The 10,000-nt window shown below is 42.7% G+C and overlaps 1 protein-coding gene across 7 annotated transcripts in view; it reads right to left on the bottom strand.

The window, feature by feature from the left end:
- LOC118379500 (myelin regulatory factor-like) overlaps positions 1-10,000 on the bottom strand; it is a 116,102-nt gene that overhangs the window by 104,841 nt on the left and 1,261 nt on the right. The gene's annotated exons all lie outside the window — the stretch shown is intronic.

The raw sequence follows: 10,000 nt of genomic DNA, 5'->3' as shown, positions 1-10,000 counted from the left end.
ATCTGAAATGGCTCTCTCTTTAAGACATTATCTATCTGAAATGGCTCTCTCTTTAAGATATTATCTATCTGAAATGGCTCTCTCTTTAAGACATTATCTATCTGAAATGGCTCTCTCTTCAAGACATTATCTATCTGAAATGGCTCTGTACTCTCATTAAGACATTATCTATCTGAAATGGCTCTCTCATTAAGACATTATCTATCTGAAATGGCTCTCTCTTTAAGACATGATCTATCTGAAATGGCTCCGTGTTCTCTTTAAGACATTATCTATCTGCAGCAGATAGCGTAGCAGTTAAGCGCTTTGGGTCAGAAAGGTTTCAGGATTCGAATCGCCGAGCCGACGAGGTGAAAAATCTGTCGCTGTGCCCTTGAGCAAGTGACTTAATCCTAATTACTCCTTTAAGTTGCACTGGACAAGAACGCCTGCTAAATGATTCAAATGTAAACATTGCAAAGTCGGCGGGTAGAACCGAGACATGACAAGGAAACACTGAAGCTCTTACATACACAGAGATCCAAACCTCTTGACCAGGTTGCTGTAGAGTTACACAGCGGAGGCGGGTAGAACCGAGACATGACAAGGAAACACTGAAGCTCTTACATACACAGAGATCCAAACCTCTTGACCAGGTTGCTGTAGAGTTACACAGCGGAGGTGTCATAATACCCAAAAGCCCTAGCGGTCAAAACACCCTTTCTTTTTTTCCCACAAGGGATTTTTTTAGAAACAGTTACAGGCGAACCCTTTATCAATATATTCATCTCTATTTACTCTCACGTTTAAAAATGCTAATTAGCAGCAAAGTAGATATCATGCAAGACTACAAATACCCTGCCAGCTCCTGCACGTCTAGTTGACACCTTTGCTAACAGATATTGTAGCCAGATACTGTAGCCAGATACTGTAGCCAGATATTGTAGCCAGATACTGTAGCCAACGCTACAGGATTAGGGTGTTTAATATTACTATTAAACAACTACAATGTGTGCACCCCGAGTGGCACAGTGGTCTAAGGCACGGCATCACGGTGTTGCAGCGTCACTACAGCCTGTTGTTCGATCCTGGTCATGACCGGTAGTGCCGTAGGGCCAGTGTCGTCCGGATTAGGGTTTTTACTTGGCTCATCTCGCTCTAGTGACTCCTTGTGGAGGGCCGGGCGCCTGCAAGCTGACTCTGGTTGTCAGTTGAACGGTGTTTCCTCTGTTTCCTCTGACACATTGGTGTAGCTGGCTTCCGGGTTAAGCAGGCAGGTGTTCATTAAGAATGCGCCGTTTGGCGGGTCATGTCTCAGAGGACGCATGACTCGACCTTCGCCTCTCCCGAGACTGTTGGGGAGTTGCATTGATGAGACAAGATTGTAATCAAGAAAAAAAATGTTTAAAAAAAAAGATATTATAATTCAATAGAGAATACACTGGAAAGAGTTAATGTGGCTGTCTTTCTTACCTGTCCTCCCACCTTCTGACTGATGTCTAAGTAAATGTTCACTGAACTGTAAATAGAACTCCAGTGGTTTACTCTTTCTACCTCTATGAAGCAACCATTACAGTCTTAAAGCCAATGTAAGAACATCTCTGTCTCTCGCTCTCTCTCCCCCTCTCTCTCTCTCTCTGTCCCTGTGTGTGTGTCTCTCTCTCACACCCCTCTTTGTCGCTCTGTCTCTCTCTCTCTATCTCTGTCTCTGTCTCTGTCTCTGTCTCTGTCTCTGTCTCTGTCTCTACGTCTCTGTGTGTCTCTCTCTCTCCGTATCTCTCTCCCTCTTACGCTCTCTCTCCATCTCTGTCTCCCCCCTCTCTCTCCATCTCTGTGTATCTCTCTCCCCCCTCTCTCCCTCTCTCTCCCCTCTCTCTCTCTCTCTCTCTCTCTCACTCCCAAAGAAAGAATGTAAACATTCTAAATGGTTGTCAGAGTGGTAGGGACGAGGGATCACTTGACAGTCATGGAAAACTGTGTATAGTCAAGTCAACAGTGCATATACTGTCATAATAATGTGTTAAACCTAATTTATTGGGCACCTAGCTACAGTCTCTATCTGTGTCTCAAATGGAACCCCATTCTAATTTATTGGGCACCTAGCTACAGTCTCTATCTGTGTCTCAAATGGAACCCCATTCTCTATATAGTGCAAAAGTAGTGCACCCTATTCCCTATATCCCCTGGTCAAAAGTAGTGCACCCTATTCCCTATAGCCCCTGGTCAAAATTAGTGCACCCTATTCCCTATAGCCCCTGGTCAAAAGTAGTGCACCCTATTCCCTATAGCCCCTGGTCAAAAGTAGTGCACCCTATTCCCTATAGCCCCTGGTCAAAAGTAGTGCACCCTATTCCCTATAGTTCCTGGTCAAAAGTAGTGCACCCTATTCCCTATAGTCCCTGGTCAAAAGTAGTGCACCCTATGCCCTATAGCCCCTGGTCAAAAGTAGTGCACCCTATTCCCTATAGCCCCTGGTCAAAAGTAGTGCACCCTATTCCCTATAGCCCCTGGTCAAAAGTAGTGCACCCTATTCCCTATAGCCCCTGGTCAAAAGTAGTGCACCCTATTCCCTATAGCCCCTGGTCAAAAGTAGTGCACCCTATTCCCTATAGCCCCTGGTCAAAAGTAGTGCACCCTATTCCCTATAGTTCCTGGTCAAAAGTAGTGCACCCTATTCCCTATAGTCCCTGGTCAAAAGTAGTGCACCCTATGCCCTATAGCCCCTGGTCAAAAGTAGTGCACCCTATTCCCTATAGCCCCTGGTCAAAAGTAGTGCACCCTATTCCCTATAGCCCCTGGTCAAAAGTAGTGCACCCTATTCCCTATAGCCCCTGGTCAAAAGTAGTGCACCCTATGCCCTATATCCCCTGGTCAAAAGTAGTGCACCCTATTCCCTATAGCCCCTGGTCAAAAGTAGTGCACCCTATTCCCTATAGCCCCTGGTCAAAAGTAGTGCACCCTATTCCCTATAGTCCCTGGTCAAAAGTAGTGCACCCTATGCCCTATATCCCCTGGTCAAAAGTAGTGCACTCTATTCCCTATAGCCCCTGGTCAAAAGTAGTGCACCCTATGCCCTATAGCCCCTGGTCAAAAGTAGTGCACCCTATTCCCTATATCCCCTGGTCAAAAGTAGTGCACCCTATTCCCTATATCCCCTGGTCAAAAGTAGTGCACCCTATTCCCTATAGCCCCTGGTCAAAAGTAGTGCACCCTATGCCCTATAGCCCCTGGTCAAAAGTAGTGCACCCTATTCCCTATAGCCCCTGGTCAAAAGTAGTGCACCCTATGCCCTATAGCCCCTGGTCAAAAGTAGTGCACCCTATGCCCTATAGCCCCTGGTCAAAAGTAGTGCACCCTATGCCCTATAGCCCCTGGTCAAAAGTAGTGCACCCTATGCCCTATAGCCCCTGGTCAAAAGTAGTGCACTAAATAGGGAATAGAGTGCTCTTTGAGGTACATGTTCCGTCTTTATGGTCTCTTGTCTCTCTAAACACTTGACACTGTGTTTCAACACAACATTACACAATGACACACTACTGGGAAGGTCTGACAACAGTCGTCACATCAATCACTGAGCCGTCTCCTAAAGGGTTTTCCCCAACGGTCGGACATACACAACGAACCGGTCCTATCTGTCACACACTGGATTTCCCCAACGGTCGGACATACACAACGAACCGGTCCTATCTGTCACACACTGGATTTCCCCAACGGTCGGACATACACAACGAACCGGTCCTATCTGTCACACACTGGATTTCCCCAACGGTCGGACATACACAACGAACCGGTCCTATCTGTCACACACTGGATTTCACCACGCAGAAACTGCATTTCTTGACAGGTATGAGTTATATAGGGCAATGAGTTATACAGGGCAATGAGTAATACCCATGAGTTATATAGGGCAATGAGTAATGTCCATGAGTTATACAGGGCAATGAGTTATACAGGGCAATGAGTAATGCCCATGAGTTATATAGGGCAATGAGTAATACCCATGAGTTATACAGGGCAATGAGTAATACCCATGAGTTATATGGAGCAATGAGTAATGCCCATGAGTTATATGGAGCAATGAGTAATGCCCATGAGTTATATGGAGCAATGAGTAATGCCCATGAGTTATATGGAGCAATGAGTAATGCCCATGAGTTATATAGGGCAATGAGTAATGTCCATGAGTTATATAGGGCAATGAGTAATGTCCATGAGTTATATAGGGCAATGAGCAATACCCATGAGTAATACAGGGCAATGAGTAATGCCCATGAGTTATACAGGGCAATGAGTAATACCCATGAGTTATATGGGGCAATGAATAATACCCATGAGTTATACAGGGCAATGAGTAATGTGCATGAGTTATATAGGGCAATGAGTAATACCCATGAGTAATACAGGGCAATGAGTAATGCCCATGAGTTATACAGGGCAATGAGTAATACCCATGAGTTATATGGGGCAATGAATAATACCCATGAGTTATACAGGGCAATGAGTAATGTGCATGAGTTATATAGGGCAATGAGCAATACCCATGAGTAATACAGGGCAATGAGTAATACCCATGAGTTATACAGGGCAATGAGTAATACCCATGAGTTATATAGGGCAATGAGTAATGCCCATGAGTTATACAGGGCAATGAGTAATGCCCATGAGTTATATAGGGCAATGAGTAATACCCATGAGTTATATAGGGCAATGAGTAATACCCATGGGTTATATAGGGCAATGAGTAATACACATGAGTTATATAGGGCAATGAGTAATACCCATGAGTTATATAGGGCAATGAGTAATATCCATGAGTTATATAGGGCAATGAGTAATACCCATGGGTTATACAGTGAGGCAAAATAGTATTTAGTCAGCCACCAATTGTGCAAGTTCTCCCACTTAAAAAGATGAGAGAGGCCTGTAATTTTCATCATAGGTACACTTCAACTATGACAGACAAAATGAGAAAAAAAATCCAGAAAATCACATTGTAGGATTTTTTATGAATTTATTTGCAAATTATGGTGGAAAATAAGTATTTGGTCACCTACAAACAAGCAAGCTTTCTGTCTCTCACAGACCTGTAACTTCTTCTTTAAGAGGCTCCTCTGTCCTCCACTCGTTACCTGTATTAATGGCACCTGTTTGAACTTGTTATCAGTATAAAAGACACCTACCTGTCCACAACCTCAAACAGTCACACTCCCAACTCCACTATGGCCAAGGCCAAAGAGCTGTCAAAGGACACCAGAAACAAAATTGTAGACCTGCACCAGGCTGGGAAGACTGAATCTGCAATTGGTAAGCAGCTTGGTTTGAAGAAATCAACTGTGGGAGCAATTATTAGGAAATGGAAGACATACAAGACCACTGATAATCTCCCTCGATCTGGGGCTCCACGCAAGATCTCACCCCGTGGGGTCAAAATGATCACAAGAACGGTGAGCAAAAATCCCAGAACCACACGGGGGGACCTAGTGAATGACCGGCAGAGAGCTGGGACCAAAGTAACAAAGCCTACCATCAGTAACACACTACGCCACCAGGGACTCAAATCCTGCAGTGGCAGACGTGTCCCCCTGCTTAAGCCAGTACATGTCCAGGCATTTGGATGATCCAGAAGAAGATTGGGAGAATGTCATATGGTCAGATGAAACCAAAACATAACTTTTTGGTAAAACCTCAACTCGTCGTGTTTGGCGGACAAAGAATGCTGAGTTGCATTCAAAGAACACCATACCTACTGTGAAGCATGGGGGTGGAAACATCATGCTTTGGGGCTGTTTTTCTGCAAAGGGACCAGGGCGACTGATTCGTGTAAAGGAAAGAATGAATGGGGCAATGTATCGTGAGATTTTGAGTGAAAACCTCCTTCCATCAGCAAGGGCATTGAAGATGAAACGTGGCTGGGTCTTTCAGCATGACAATGATCCCAAACACACCGCCCGGGCAATGAAGGAGTGGCTTCGTAAGAAGCATTTCAAGGTCCTGGAGTGGCCTAGCCAGTCTCCAGATCTCAACCCCATAGAAAATCTTTGGAGGGAGTTGAAAGTCCGTGGTGCCCAGCAACAGCCCCAAAACATCACTGCTCTAGAGGAGATCTGCATGGAGGAATGGGCCAAAATACCAGCAACAGTGTGTGAAAACCTTGTGAAGACTTACAGAAAACGTTTGACCTCTGTCATTGCCAACAAAGGGTATGTAACAAAGTATTGAGATAAACTTTTGTTATTGACCAAATACTTATTTTCCACCATAATTTGCAAATAAATTCATTAAAAATCCTACAATGTGATTCTCTGGATTTTTTTTTAGTAGTTGAAATGTACCTATGATGGAAATTACAGGCCTCTCTCATCTTCTTAAGTGGGAGAACTTGCACAATTGGTGGCTGACTAAATACTTTTTTTGCCCCACTGTATAGGGCAATGAGTAATACACACACTACATGACCAGAAGTATGTGGGCTCGTTGAACATCTAATTAATTGCTGCTATAACAGGAAGGCTTTTCACTAGATGTTGGAACATTGCTGCAGGGACTTGCTTCCATTCAGCCACAAAGAGCATTGGTGAGGCCGGGCACAGATGTTGGGAGATTAGGCATGGCTCGCAGTCGGCATTCCAATTCATCCAAAAGGTTTTTTGATGGGGTTGAGGTCAGGACTCTGTGCAGGCCAGTCAAGTTCTTCCACACCGATCTTGACAAAATATTTCTGTACGGACCTCGCTTTGTGCCTGGGGGCATTGTCATGCTGAAACATGAAAGGGCCTTCCCCAAACTGTTGCCACAAAGTTGGAAGCACAGAATTGTCTAGAATGTCCCTGTATGCTGTAACATTAAGATTTCCCTTCACTGGAACTAAAGGGCCTGAACCATGAAAAACAGCCCCAGACCATTATTCCTCCTCCACCAAACTTTACAGTTGGCACTATGCAATTTGGGCAGGTAGAGTTCTCCTGGCATCTGCCAAACCCAGATTCATCAGTCGGAATTCAAGACCTTCCCAGATGGTGACAAGCTGTTTTTCATGGTCCCTTAGTTTCAGTGAAGGGAAATCTTAACACTTCAGCATACATACAGACCTTCTAGACGATTCTGTGCTTTATTTGTTTACATACCCTACATTACTCATCTGATATGTATATACTGTACTCTATACCATCTACTGCATCTTGTTTACATACCCTACATTACTCATCTGATATGTATATACTGATACCATCTACTGCATCTTTATGTAATACATGTACCACTAGCCACTTTAACTATGCCACTTTGTTTACATACTCATCTCATATGTATATACTGTACTCGATACCATCTACTGTATCTTGCCTATGCCGTTCTGTACCATCACTCATTCATATATCTTTATGTACATATTCTTCATCCCTTTACACTTGTGTCTATAAGGTAGTAGTTGTGGAATTGTTAGGTTAGATTACTCGTTGGTTATTACTGCATTGTCGGAACTAGAAGCACAAGCATTTCGCTACACTCGCATTAACATCTGCTAACCATGTGTATGTGACAAATAAAATTGGATTTGAAGCGTGAGTCATCGCTCCAGAGAAGGCGTGTCCACTGCTCCAGAGTCAAATGGCGGCGAGCTTTACACCACTCCAGCCGACGCTTGGCGTTGCACATGGTGATCTTAGGCTTGTGTGAGGCTTCTCGGCCAAAAGAAACCCATTATTCCTGAAGCTCCCGATGAACAGTTCTTGTGCTGATGTGAGTGTTGCAACCCGAGGACACACTATTTCACGCACTCTGCGATTCAGCACTCGCCATTCCCATTCTGGGAGTGTGTGTGTGTGTGTGTGTGTGTGTGTGTGTGTGTGTGTGTGTGTGTGTGTGTGTGTGTGTGTGTGTGTGTGTGTGTGTGCGTGTGCGTGTGCGTGTGCGTGTGTGTGTGTGTGTGTGTGTGTGTGTGGCCTACCACTTCGCCTCCTAGATGTTTCCACTTCACAATAACAGCAGAGTCGACCATTAAAGCTCTAGCAAGGTAGAACTTGGACGAACTGACCGGTTGGAAAGGTGGCTTATGATGGTGCCACGTTGAAAGTCACTGAGCTTTTCAGTACAGGGCCATTCTACTGCCGATGTTTGTCTGTGGAGATTGCATGGTTGTGTGCTCGATTTTATACACCTGTCAGCAACGGGTGTGGCTGAATTAGCCAAATCAACTCATTTGAAGGTGTGTCCACATACTTTTGTCTATATAGCTCATAAAGCAACCATAAAAAAAGGGTTGTTTTCAGGGTATCACAACGACCATAACCACAACATCATCAAACTTAGCAAAGTGATACAGTTATAAACTATATTTGACCCCACAACAACTAAGAAAAGAGACTGGATTGGATGCCAAAAAATGTTCAGTAGTGTAGTAAAGTATAAAATGTAGTAAACAATTATAATTTATAACAACCGTAACCTCTGTAAAATAATATATCTCAGTTTTACACAGACGTAAACCTGAGACTTTACTTTTGGGTTACCAGGTGCCTATTTCAAATCACCAGTTGCACAGATTTAAATATGAATCAGTTCTACACAGATGTAAATATGAATCACTTCTACACAGATGTAAATATGTCTCAGTTCTACACAGATGTAAATATGTATCAGTTCTACACAGATGTAAATATGAATCAGTTCTACACAGATGTAAATATGAATCAGTTCTACACAGATGTAAATATGAATCAGTTCTACACAGATGTAAATATGAATCAGTTCTACACCGATGTAAATATGAATCAGTTCTACACCGATGTAAATATGAATCAGTTCTACACAGATGTAAATATGAATCAGTTCTACACAGATGTAAATATGAATCAGTTCTACACAGATGTAAATATGAATCAGTTCTACACAGATGTAAATATGTATCAGTTCTACACCGATGTAAATATGAATCAGTTCTACACAGATGTAAATATGAATCAGTTCTACACAGATGTAAATATGAATCAGTTCTACACAGATGTAAATATGAATCAGTTCTACACAGATGTAAATATGAATCAGTTCTACACAGATGTAAATATGAACCAGTTCTACACAGATGTAAATATGAACCAGTTCTACACAGATGTAAATATGAATCAGTTCTACACAGATGTAAATATGAATCAGTTTTACACAGATGTAAATATGAATCAGTTCTACACAGATGTAAATATGAATCAGTTCTACACAGATATAAATATGAATCAGTTCTACACAGATGTAAATATGAATCAGTTCTACACAGATGTAAATATGAATCAGTTCTACACAGATGTAAATATGTCTCAGTTCTACACAGATGTAAATGTGAATCAGTTCTACTCTGTCTGGGTTTCTCTCTGTCTCTCACACAGTGTACCCCCAGTTTACCCCCTTTATAAACCACACCATTTATCTTCATGCTGCATTCCTCTCTCTCTCTCCTCCTCCCCTTTTCTCCTCAGAACTCCCCGTTCTCCCCATTCTTCAAGTCCTGCGACTCGTCACCATCACATTTGCTCCTAACAACTTTGTTTACCATTCCAACTCTTTCTATTTCTTGTTTTGATCTTTTATTACTAAGTTATTTGAGGGACTCCCAATCATTCAAATCAAAAGACATCTGCAAGAGCCTTTTTTTAAATCTTCTCTAAAATTAATTTAAAATCTTCTATCAAATTAAATAAAATCTTCTATAGCCTAAAGGGGCCAAAAGTCTGAGGGAAAGAAAAGAATCCTCATCTACCTTCCTTGTTCAGCCTGCTTGCTTTTCTTCATTGTTGGAACTATCAGCTCTGAAACTCATCCATTATTATTCACTACATAAAGTAACATAAAGTACTCTAGTGCAGAGGGTCTCACACCTGGTCCTGGGGAACCAAAGGTGTGTACGTGTTTTTGTTTGTTTTTGCCTTAGCGCTACACACTGGATTCAAATAATCAAAACCTGATGAGTTGACGATTTTAATCAGGTGTGTAGCGCTAGGGCAAAAAAAAGAAAAAAAAGAAATGTACACAC

Source organism: Oncorhynchus keta, chromosome 26 (genome assembly GCF_023373465.1).
Source record: "Oncorhynchus keta strain PuntledgeMale-10-30-2019 chromosome 26, Oket_V2, whole genome shotgun sequence".
Lineage (NCBI taxonomy): Eukaryota > Metazoa > Chordata > Actinopteri > Salmoniformes > Salmonidae > Oncorhynchus > Oncorhynchus keta.
The sequence above is the reverse complement of the archived record's forward strand: the minus strand, read 5'-3'. Positions and strand labels throughout refer to the sequence as shown.